General features: G+C 47.9%; 1 protein-coding gene across 6 annotated transcripts in view; it reads right to left on the bottom strand.

Annotated features, from left to right (window-relative positions):
• GLRA2 (glycine receptor alpha 2) overlaps positions 1-12,712 on the bottom strand; it is a 270,603-nt gene that overhangs the window by 82,215 nt on the left and 175,676 nt on the right. The window lies entirely within an intron of this gene.

Genomic DNA, 12,712 nt, shown 5'->3' with positions numbered 1-12,712 from the left:
GTCAGTGAACAGTCCATAAATTATTACAGATCAGTGAACAGTCCATACAGTATTACAGGTCAGTGAACAGTCCATACATTGTTACAGATCAGTGAAGAGTCCACACATTATACAGATCAGTGAACAGTCCATACATTATTACAGATCAGTGAACAGTATATACATTTTTACAGATCAGTGAACAGTCTATACATTATTACAGATCAGTGAACAGTCCATACAGGTCGATTGATCAGTGTACAGTCCATACAGTATTATATCACTGTCACGACTCACACCGTGACTGTCACCAATTGTCAAGATCCCTTAGCCGCTGCCCACAATATGTCACGGATTGGGGTGACTTTAGACCAGCAGACGGCTATCACATGTGCAGGGGGGGGGCTTATCCTAGATATCCCTCCACTGCCACAATGTGATGAAAAAAAAAACCACACACGAGGCTATTGACCTCTTGTTTCCAGCAGGGGCTTATTTTAGGTATCCCACTGCTCTTCAGTATACCATGGACTGCAGGGATTTGTGTATATCCCGCGTACAGTTCCACTTAAACCTTGCAGTTCTCTGGCGCCCCCCTTACTGTCAGGTCAGATTAGGTACTGCACCTAGAGTGATTAGTCGCCAGAAACGCTGCCTGCTATGTACTGGCTATTGGGTGCACTGCAGCGACGCGATAACTACTCCCACTCAGGCAGGAACAATAATTATCAAGCCGCAGTCGCTACAGTGACCCCCAAAAGCCGGCACACGGTCGCTGCCACCAGCTCCAATTGAACGGGTCTGGAGCTAACCCCAAAACAGTAGCGTAATTCCCTTCAGAGACAGGGTACGGTTTAGGGCAGGAAGAACGAACTAGTATTAAATATTATACCCCATAAATGATTTTTAGGCAGTGTTTATAAAATATTTTACAAAGATGTTACAAATGAGACAATTGCAAATATGTACAAGGTAATTATAAAAAATAAAAGGATTAAATGAAGAAAAGGTAACACTCACATATTCTCAGATCATTGCATTGCAGGCAACAGGCTAGGAGAGCTTTCCATCTATCCCAGTGCATTTGCACTCTCAGTCTGGTCGCTTCAGGTAAAAACTCACAACTCTCCCCTGGAAGCCTGCCAGCAACTTTATAACCTACAGCTTGTGACCTCACAGAAAGGGCTGGTTTTTCCAACCCCTCCTACTTCTTCAGTATTACTCACTGGGCATTAAATATATCTGATGCCCGTAACTTCGCTACAGAACATAAAATAATCGCACCATACCCATCATTCATCTCGTAGTATCGTGGGCATTCCGATGAGATCAAATATGTCCTATTTGTCACGCACACTGACAGAGAAATCCCTACCTCTGTACCAGATGGAGCTAGAAACCTGTGTTTCGAGGGATGGGTAGATCCTCCGAGTGTGATTATGACGATATATTTTTGTGTTCGTATTTTTAATCGTTTGCCTACTATCTTACAAAAACAGAATAAAGGACTTTCAGGATTCTAGAATCTTCTCTAACAGTTAAAGCTGGACAAGAGCTTACGCGGCAGGAAATGCCGGTCGTAAATGCCTTTCTTCAATAAAACTCCCCTCTCACATACATTGGCAAGGCAGCTCTTGGCTGAGTGAAAGGGAAGGGTTTTTTTTTTAACCCACAGCTTGCTAGCAACAGAACTAAACTTATATGATATTTCATACCATATCATGACACCTCCCCCTTTTAGCGTGCGCTACGGCGGCAGAACCTCTCGGTATGCCTCCATGCGCACCTCCGTGGGTTCACCCTGGCGGGAGAGTCCATCTGCATTCCCATGCTCTTTGCCCGCTTTGTGTTTAATGGTGAAGTCAAATTGCTGAAGGGCAAGGCTCCAGCGTAGCAACCTGCCATTGGTTCCACACATGGTGCTTAGCCAGCGCAGAGGGTTGTGGTCGGTCACCACCGTGAAGGTGCGACCGTACAAGTAGGGCTGCAAGCGCTGCAGGGCCCAGACTATGGCCAGGCACTCCTTCTCAATGGTGGAGTAGGCCACTTCCCTCGGCAAAAGTTTCCGGCTCAGGTACAACACGGGGTGCTCTTGGTCCTCCGAGTCAACCTGGCTGAGCACAGCACCAAGGCCAAACTCGCTGGCGTCGGTCTGTACCAAGAACGGTCGACTGCTGTCGTCTGCTTTCAACACAGGGGCGTTGCACAGTGCTGTCTTCAACGCCTGGAAGGCCCCCTCACAGCCATCTGTCCAGTTGACGATGTGGGGTAGCTTCTTCCTGGTGTGGTCCGTCAAAGGTTTTGCCAGGCTACTATAGTGCTGCACGAAGCGCCTATAGTACCCTGCAGTGCCCAGGAAGGACATCACCTGTTTCTTGTTCCTGGGAGTGGGCCAGTTCACGATCACGCCCACTTTGTCAGGCTCTGGCTTTAGGGTGTTTCCACCTACCTGGTGCCCCAGGTAGTGGACCTCCCTCATGCCCATCTGGCACTTTCCTGGCTTGATAGTCAGTCCTGCTCGGTGAATTCGCCCGAGCACCTCCTCGAGATGCTGCAGGTGTTCATCCCAGGAGGGACTGAAGATGGCAATGTCATCTAAGTACGCCACAGCGTACTTCTCCAGTCCCTGAAGCAGGAGATTGACCATCCGCTGGAAAGTGGCAGGGGCATCTTTCATGCCGAAGGGCATGACCGTGGACTCGTACAGTCCAAAGGGTGTGATAAAGGCGGACTTCTCCTGCGCCTCGGGGCTCAGGGGAATCTGCCAGTATCCGCGACTCAGGTCCATTATTGTCAGGTATTTTGCGCCAGCTAACTTCTCAAGCAGCTCCTCGATGCGCGGCATTGGGTGCGCGTCAGAGGCTGTAATGGCGTTGAGCCCCCTGTAGTCCACGCAGAACCGGGTGGTCCGGTCCTTCTTTGGCACGAGAACTACAGGTGAGGCCCACGCGCTCTTTGACCGTTGAATCACTCCCAGCTGTAACATCTCATCGATCTCCTGGCGCATAATCTGCTGCACCTGGTCAGAGATTCGAGAGGGTGTTCGCCGTAGTGGGGCGTGATTCCCGGTGTCCACCTCGTGGACGGCTAACTCAGTCCTTCCAGGCCGGTTGGAGAACACGACCCGGAAGGGTTCCAGTGTGGTTTGCAACTGCAACCGCTGTGGTTCATCTAGCGAGGCGCTTACCTCCACGTCCTCAATGGACCCACGGGCCTTGGCTTGGGCCAGCATGTCCAGGAGGGTGTCTTCCTCCCCTTCTTCGGGTGCGCTGCAGACCGGTAGGACGAAAGGTTCACGTTCGTGATGAGCCTTCATCATGTTGACGTGAAAGGCCTTTCGCCTACCCCGAGTGTGGTCAAGCGTGACCACGTAGGTGACCGGGTTGAGCTGTTGGTGGACGACGTACGGGCCCTCCCAGGCTGCCTGAAGCTTATCCGTTGGTACAGGAACCAGCACCCACACCTTTTGACCCACGTGGTAGGTCCGCTCTCGGGCGTTCTGGTCGTACCAGTGCTTCTGATCAGCCTGAGCCTGCGTCATGTTGTCATGCACCAACTGCGTCAAGGTCTGCATCTTGTCATGGAAGCGCATGACATACTCCACTATGGACACTTCAGAAGGGTTCGGCTCCTCTTCCCAGGATTCTCTTACCAACCCAAGGGGTCCCCGGACTCGCCTGCCGTACAGGAGCTCGAAGGGGGAGAACCCCGTCGAGGCCTGCGGAACCTCTCAGTAAGCAAATAGCAGGTGTGGGAGGTACCGCTCCCAGTCGCGCCCTTGTGTCTCAACCAGCATGCGTAGCATCTGTTTGAGGGTACCATTGAAGCGTTCACACAAGCCATTGGTCTGTGGGTGATACGCACTCGATACCAGGTGCTTCACCTGCATTTTCTTACAGAGAGCCTCCATTAGGTGAGACATAAATTGGGTCCCTCGATCAGTAAGCATTTCCCTGGGAAATCCTACCCGTGAAAAGATGGCCAACAGGGCATCCGCCACCTTATCTGCCCTAGTTGACGACAGAGCTACTGCCTCTGGGTACCGGGTAGCGTAGTCTACCACAGTAAGAATATATTGCTTTCCAGAGCTGCTGGGGACGGCCAGCGGGCCCACAATGTCCACCGCAATCCTCTGGAAAGGCTCCTCTATCACTGGCAAAGGGATCAGGGGAGCCTTAAGAACAGGCCCCGCCTTCCCCACTCTTTGACAGGTGACACAGGAGCGGCAGTAGTTTGACACATCTGTCCCCATCTTAGGCCAATAGAAGTGTTGAGACAGCCGGGCCTTAGTTTTGCTGATCCCCAAGTGTCCAGCTAGCGGGATCTCATGGGCAATCCGCAACAACTCACCCCAGAATTGCTGTAGGACGACCAGCTGTCTGTCCCTCAACCACTCCTTTTGTGATTCTCCGGGTACTGTCTCCCGGTACAACCTTCCTCCTTCCCAGAACACCTTCTCCTTATCAGTCTCGGAGAATGACGTCCCGGCGAGTTGTCTCAAACTCTCTAGGCTCGCATCTGTGTGCAGAGCGGCCTGAAACTCCTGGCTAGGGGAAGCCAGAAGCGATGTCATGGTCCCTTCCCCACGGGAGCCCTCTGGGACCTGCTCTGGGTCCACCTCTGGTTCAGTCACACTGATGACTGAGGAGGGTCCGGAAGGCAGACAGGTATCTGCGTTCCGGGCACTCTGACTGCGGGTGACAGCAGCTACGTAGGCTGTCTCCCCGGGGATTTCTACAGACCCATCAGCCGACGCTGCTATGGGCTCTACCTCCCCATCCACCCCCATTACCTCAGGAGCATTGCTACTTATGGGCCAGTTACCTTCCTCGGTGGCACTGGTCAATTGCATGGCATCACCTTCCTCACGGTTCCCATGTATCTCCCCATTTCCTGTAGCACCGACACTTGCCCCTGCTAGGGGTTCCTCAGCCGTCTCACTCCGCAGAGCGACGTGGCTGAGCACTCCTGTACCTATGGACACATCAACTTTCACAGAAACATCATTATCAGATACAGTTGGCACAGGTACAACATTTCCACCCTCAATCCTAGGGAAAAAATGGTTAACAGATGCATCATTACAAGATAAAGCATGGTCAGGTAACACATGCGATTTCCCATCATCATCATCATCATCACCAGGGTTAACTTTACCCTCATTAGTAGATTGGGGAGGAGGGTCATCCACGAAGTATGCAACCAACCTCCCCAAATCAGTTCCCAACAAAACATCAGTGGGCAAATTATCAGACAGCCCCACTTCCTTCACCCCGCTCCCGGCACCCCAATCAATAAAAACCCGGGCCATTGGCAAGGGACAGCTGATGCCCCCAATCCCAGTGACAGTTAGGGTTTTCCCCGGAATGATTTCTTCAGGGGCCGCCAGTTCGGGTCGGATGAGGGTTCGTTCAGCCCCGGTGTCCTTGAGGCCTGTAGCAACACGACCTCCCACAAGGACATGCTGTACGTTATCACACCCCCTCCCAGCCACACCACCCACCAAAAGAACTGCTGCATTAGGCCCTGGGGCCTGGGATGAGGGGTTCTTCTGCTTGGCTGGACATCGGTGACTGAGGTGTCCAGTCTGCCTGCAGTGGTAACACTGGCGAAGTTCGGTGGTAGGTCTGGTGCTGTTGGCCACGGGGACAGGACCTCTGGTGTGTTGGCTGGCAGGGGTACTGGCGTTGGTTGCAGGCTTACCCCCTCTCCAGCTGGAGGTGACTGGCTTCCGCACTTCCGATCTACGGTTGGCCTCATAGGCATCGGCAATCTGCGCTGCTTTCGTCACGTCTTTGGGTTCTCTGTCCATCACGAACTGTCGCACCTCAGTTGGGCAAAGACGGAAGAACTGGTCTTTGATCATCAGATCTCGCAGCTGTGCAAAGGTGGTCACTGACAGTCCTTGGGTCCACTGGTCAAAGTGGGTCCCCAGTCCATGCACCACATCACTGTATCTGTCGTGTGGGCCACGTTGGAGGGTCCGAAACTTTTTACGGTACACCTCGGGTGTAAGCTGGTACTTGGCTATCAGAGCCTGCTTGATGGCCTCATAGTCACCATCTTGTTCTTGAGGGAGGGCAGCAAACGCCTCCAGAGCTTTTCCTCTCAGCCCTGGTGTCAGGTATCGCGCCCATTCTTGTGTAGGCAGCTGGTACTGTCTGCAGGCTTTCTCAAAGGCCCGCAGAAAAGTGTCCAAGTCCCCATCCTTTTCCATAACAGGAAAGTGGTCGGGCCAGGGCTTTGGTGTCTGAGCGCTGCTGGGCTCACGGCTCTGGGACGACCCCTGCATTTGCAGTTGGGCCATCTGCAGCTGGTACTCCCGCTGCGCTTGGGCCTCTCGCTCGGCTCGCTGGGCCTCTCGCTCGGCTCTCTCTGCCTCTCGCTGGGCCTCTCGCTCGGCTCGGGCCTCAGCCTCCTGCCGGTATTGCTGAATCAGCTGCCGACGTCCCTCATGGTCGTCAGTGGGGAATTCTTTCAAGGCCGCCTGCAGGTGGGGGTCCAATTCGCCCGGATTGCTAACGGGGCGAGCATTCAGTGGTTGGACCTCTGCTGCAGCACCATGTTCGCTGGTGCTGGCCTCTGCGGCCTCTGGGCTCTGTGAGTGGTCTAGAGCGGCTTCCCATTGCACCAGTTCAGCGACCATTTGAGTCTTGGTCTTGTTCTGGGGGTTCAGGCCATGGTACATGCATATCCCAGCAAGAGTGTCTTTCTTCTGCTGGGTGTACCAGGCTTCTCCTTTCGCAGCCATGGTTGCCAAATAAAAGATAGAATAGAAAAACGAAGAGAAAGGGAGGGGATAATTACCAGTACACAATTGTCTCACAACTAATAAACACTGAGTTCGTTCTCCAAACTTATTTGCGCAGAGTTCTCGCAAGAACTTTCTGCAAGTTTTTAGTGAGAGGAATGATTGCTCAAACCAAATCACTAATGCTCTAATATCCCACCGCTGCCACCAATTGTCACGAACTGTCACCAATTGTCAAGATCCCTTAGCCGCTGCCCACAATATGTCACGGATTGGGGTGACTTTAGACCAGCAGACGGCTATCACATGTGCAGGGGGGGGCTTATCCTAGTTATCCCTCCACTGCCACAATGTGATGAAAAAAAAACCACACACGAGGCTATTGACCTCTTGTTTCCAGCAGGGGCTTATTTTAGGTATCCCACTGCTCTTCAGTATACCATGGACTGCAGGGATTTGTGTATATCCCGCGTACAGTTCCACTTAAACCTTGCAGTTCTCTGGCGCCCCCCTTACTGTCAGGTCAGATTAGGTACTGCACCTAGGGTGATTAGTCGCCAGAAACGCTGCCTGCTATGTACTGGCTATTAGGTGCACTGCAGCGACGCGATAACTACTCCCACTCAGGCAGGAACAATAATTATCAAGCCGCAGTCGCTACAGTGACCCCCAAAAGCCGGCACACGGTCGCTGCCACCAGCTCCAATTGAACGGGTCTGGAGCTAACCCCAAAACAGTAGCGTAATTCCCTTCAGAGACAGGGTACGGTTTAGGGCAGGAAGAACGAACTAGTATTAAATATTATACCCCATAAATGATTTTTAGGCAGTGTTTATAAAATATTTTACAAAGATGTTACAAATGAGACAATTGCAAATATGTACAAGGTAATTATAAAAAATAAAAGGATTAAATGAAGAAAAGGTAACACTCACATATTCTCAGATCATTGCATTGCAGGCAACAGGCTAGGAGAGCTTTCCATCTATCCCAGTGCATTTGCACTCTCAGTCTGGTCGCTTCAGGTAAAAACTCACAACTCTCCCCTGGAAGCCTGCCAGCAACTTTATAACCTACAGCTTGTGACCTCACAGAAAGGGCTGGTTTTTCCAACCCCTCCTACTTCTTCAGTATTACTCACTGGGCATTAAATATATCTGATGCCCGTAACTTCGCTACAGAACATAAAATAATCGCACCATACCCATCATTCATCTCGTAGTATCGTGGGCATTCCGATGAGATCAAATATGTCCTATTTGTCACGCACACTGACAGAGAAATCCCTACCTCTGTACCAGATGGAGCTAGAAACCTGTGTTTCGAGGGATGGGTAGATCCTCCGAGTGTGATTATGACGATATATTTTTGTGTTCGTATTTTAAATCGTTTGCCTACTATCTTACAAAAACAGAACAAAGGACTTTCAGGATTCTAGAATCTTCTCTAACAGTTAAAGCTGGACAAGAGCTTACGCGGCAGGAAATGCCGGTCGTAAATGCCTTTCTTCAATAAAACTCCCCTCTCACATACATTGGCAAGGCAGCTCTTGGCTGAGTGAAAGGGAAGGGTTTTTTTTTTTAACCCACAGCTTGCTAGCAACAGAACTAAACTTATATGATATTTCATACCATATCATGACAATCACTAATATATTTTTTTGCCAGAATGCCATACCTTTAAACAGTTATTTAACTGTTATGAAATTTTTTTACACCTCAGACTGACGGGTTTTATATGCTACACCCATTTGATTCATTCTGTGCTGGTCAGATTCTTCTTGTAGCAATGTACATGTGATCATATATGAAGGAAAAAAAGCAGTACCGGCTCTACTAAAAATGCGCGGCTTTCATGTGCCATCTGTCTTTTAACAGAAAAGGAACATGCGGTGAGTTTAATTGAACAGACATACAGATCTGAATAACAGGGGTGTACATAGTTTGGTTAAACTTAACTTTAAGAAAAAAAAAAAGTGAATGTTACAGGGATGGGAAATACCGCCATGCATAGATGAACAAAACATTTGCAGGACCCTATTCCGACCTCTGGTCCTGTCCTCTGTCGCAGCCGGACCTCACTTCTGGAGCTGACATCCCTGGGCTGGCATTTCCTGGCCACTGAGGTGACTTCATAACAAAATACAGAGGCACAGACCCAAGGTTGGAACTGGGTGCCGCAAAACTCTGCTCATCTTTGCTTCTATGGTTGTTTTTATGGTTGTAGATATAGAAAATTTTGGATGTATGATTGCATGCCGTGTGATGAATAATATCACTCATATAGTGTCACGCGGAGACTAGGTGGGCGAGAGCTAATAACCCGGGCCCCTGCAATTTCCCTCAGACTAGGGAAATGCTGACTGACCCTCTACCTGAAGTTTACACTGATGGTGTGCATGTCCAGGCCTCGAACCTCACCCTGCCTCCTGTTACAACCCTAAGCTGAAAACTTCCGCCCTCCACCCAGTGAATGCAATACACCAATACCCACAGTTGGAACAGACAAGGATAAAGGAAAATATACACCACGCCGCAGTCACTCAGGAATACACTATAAATGTGCAGGGCAAAATAAACACAAATATAGGAAGGAGTAAATAAGACAAAGGAAAATACACCACCAGCAACGATTCTCCAACAACCAGCTCTCCACTCCAGACCGAGATAGCAACGCAAGACAGAAGCTATAATCGGCGATGCCCAATGTTCAGGAAAGCTATTTAAAGGCAATGGGCATGGCCCAGCTTCCAATCCGAGGATCAGGTAAATTAACCCCGGAACAGCTAGACAAAATCTAGCCGACGCCAATGAGCAAATAGTGGTCAAAAGCGGAACTACCGCTGTCTGTCGGACGACCTGGTCTGAACGGCGTCCAACATGACATATAGCATATGTAGTTTGCTGTGCACTAAAAGAAGGTTTTTGGTCAAAGGACCCTAGAAATGAGAAGTCGCTCAATTATCAGAACTGAGGCTACAGAAATAGACTATAGATGTGTGATCAATGCTGTCGGGAGGAGATTCCCAGTCTATCATGTCCAATTTGCTACAAATTTTATGACTAGAAGGATTTTCATTTAGCAGAAAACCCTGTAATCTGATTTACAGACTGGGATGACTTCTAAGTTCTGTTCCAACACTACAACCCATGCACAGACCATTGTAAGACACAGTCTTGAGCGGGGCCGGACTGGCCATCTGGCAATTCTGGCAAATGCCAGAAGGGCCTGTCTGGTCATGGGCCACCTTGTCTGCTACGTTATTAACAGAATCTGTGTTCTCAAGATACCCATACTGTTAAGAGTTATGATGGATCACAAAGTCGCTGACTCCATCACTTACCCCAGCAGGCCACGGGTATCATTAGAAATATTGGTCTTGTAGAAAATCTTCCTTTCCTCCATCCAGGGTAATATTAGTAATATATCCCATCTAGTGCTTGAGGACAGAGACAACATGGGCTTATGTGATTTCAAATGCCAGGACTGAATTTCAGCCCCAGTCCATACCTAGTCTCGAGTAATAAAACCTATCCGTTTCATTACACAGTTGAACCATTGTTCCTTAGAGTCTTATAATGACTCAATATTAGAAATGTAGGTAAAATGCTGGAATATCTGCGCCATCAAATATTACTGTTCGCTGATTGTGACTCATTTCATCCCACTCAGCTCCACAACCTTTTATAGATCTGGATCTTAAAATTAGATTTATTTGTTTTAACTTCTGGTTATAGAGGAACTAAGGATTACATTGGCACTGCAGCAGACAGTACCATTGTGGCACTGCGGCTGGCACAGGATAGGTACTTTGTGAGGTACAATTAAATGCACAGGGAACAAGGGTACTGCATGAAGCTATCGTGGAAGCACGAAAGGTACTTTATATCAGCAACAGTGTGATGAGAATGAGGTTGTATGCCATTATTACTCGGAAAATTACTTTTAATTGTTATTTGGACAGTTTAGAGCATTATTCTTTTGGTACCTTATAATTATTATTATGTAGGCAAAGTTAGTAGGAACGGTTTTAGGTTTCCTTTTCACATCTATGAAAACTGTAAATGGGAATGTCCTTATGTCTACCTAACATTGGAGGGTACATCCTAAATGTGAACTGTGCTATAGCTGCAGATATTAAAAAGAAAGGGTCACATAGGGCAAAAAAAAATCCATCTGCCAATTGTAGAATTCTAGGTTACAAATACCAGAAGCATGATCCAGTTTAAGGGGTTTGGTATCTGAGACTTTAAAATTGCTGACATATTCCTAGCATTTATCATCAATTTCAGATCAGTGGGTCTCCGACTCTGGCTTATCCACTACAGTTGAAGGAAAGGGCCATGATGCACCAAAAGTGTCTCAGCTCTGTACAGGGCAGGAAACCGATGGGAGTCACTGGTATATTATAAACCTTGTAGTACCATCTATGGTCACTAGAGAGTGTCGGATGTCAGGAGTTGGACCTTCACAGATATAGTATTGAGGAGCTAAACTAAGAGTAGTTTATCAATATTAACTCCCAGAAAACCCTTGAAAATGTCACCTCACACGACAACTTGCCCGTTACAAGTTTTCCAGGCTTTTTACGTCTTTTTTATGAAGATTAAGAAAGTACAAGTGCTATCTCATTACTGACACATTCTTTTCTCCCTGAGGCATCGAATGACCTTAAATAAAACCGACAGTGGTGCTCATGTCTAAACATGGTCTATCCATCCCTTACTGTATGTTTTGTATACTGAACACCTGTATATTGGTTACATGTGTAGGCCTCATTATTCTTTATTTTACTTGAACTTATTGGGGGTCGGTGGCCATGAAACTCTAGAAACTCAGAGACTTAAGTAACCTTATTTCAAATTTGGTGCTCGAGAATTTGGAAGAAAGCTGGACAAGTTTCATCTTCATTGCTGGGGTTATAGGGTTGTGTTATTTAGGCAGTATCTATTGGATACTTTACAGTACTTTAGCATTTTTACACTCTATGCTTGTTTTTGTTTTTTACACTGTATAGGGCATGGGTCCCCAACCATGAATTGTGACTCGTGACTGTCAGCCAGCTTGGTGCATTAGCTCCAGGTCTAGCAAACAGGTATGAAGAGCACATCTCAAAATGATGAAATTTGTGAGTAGTCTTACACAGAAGCGCAGACCTGGATGCCAATATACTGGTCTTAAGGGTTTATAGATAATTTAAGCATGGTCACCTAGAAACAGGATGATACTACCTGTCAGAGGAGGTGCTGTGTAGGCGGGAGCTGGATGTGGCTCATGACCCCCTCTCAGAGCTAAATGTGGCTCGCGACCCTCTCTCTGAGCTAAATGGAGCTCGTGATCCTTTCTCAGAGCTAAATGTAGCTCGCGACCCTCTCTCAGAGCTGAATGTGGCTCTCAAGGTCACAAAGGTTGGGGACCACTGGTCTAGGGGATGGGGACTTTAATATTACACAGCACATCATTCAACCAAAGGCTCCATAGACATGGCATTGCATGTTTCTGTGACATTTTGCAGAAAGTGATGTTAACATTATGAGTGCTGGTAACAGGATTGATTTATAGTAAAGCACTACATAACATTTCTTGCACTAGAATTCCAGTCCAGATGTATGATTATGAATACAAAATTGTATCATCTATCTACTATTCCATTTCATTTCTGGACTAGAGGAGTAAAGCTCAATGAAATCTGTATTCCAAACATGTCAGGTTTGATGCTGCTTGTTATTTTGTTAAATCCCAGCTTTGAAGGGCTATATTTCACACTGTAAATCCAGCATGATCTGGTATATTGTACATTGTTTCCAGGATATTGTTAGGACATCTCCTTGCAACATCTATTGACTGTGACAGAGGCATTCGTACAGTATTATCATCTTCACACAGCTTATCAGATGGTGGATGTAACTGGTGTTATACATAAAATTATTGAGGGGTCTACCTGTATGGCTTGGGGTCACAATCAGAAAAAAGTAAAAAATA

This window comes from Ranitomeya variabilis, chromosome 3, assembly GCF_051348905.1.
Source record: "Ranitomeya variabilis isolate aRanVar5 chromosome 3, aRanVar5.hap1, whole genome shotgun sequence".
NCBI classification, from domain to species: Eukaryota; Metazoa; Chordata; class Amphibia; order Anura; family Dendrobatidae; genus Ranitomeya; species Ranitomeya variabilis.
The sequence above is the reverse complement of the archived record's forward strand: the minus strand, read 5'-3'. Positions and strand labels throughout refer to the sequence as shown.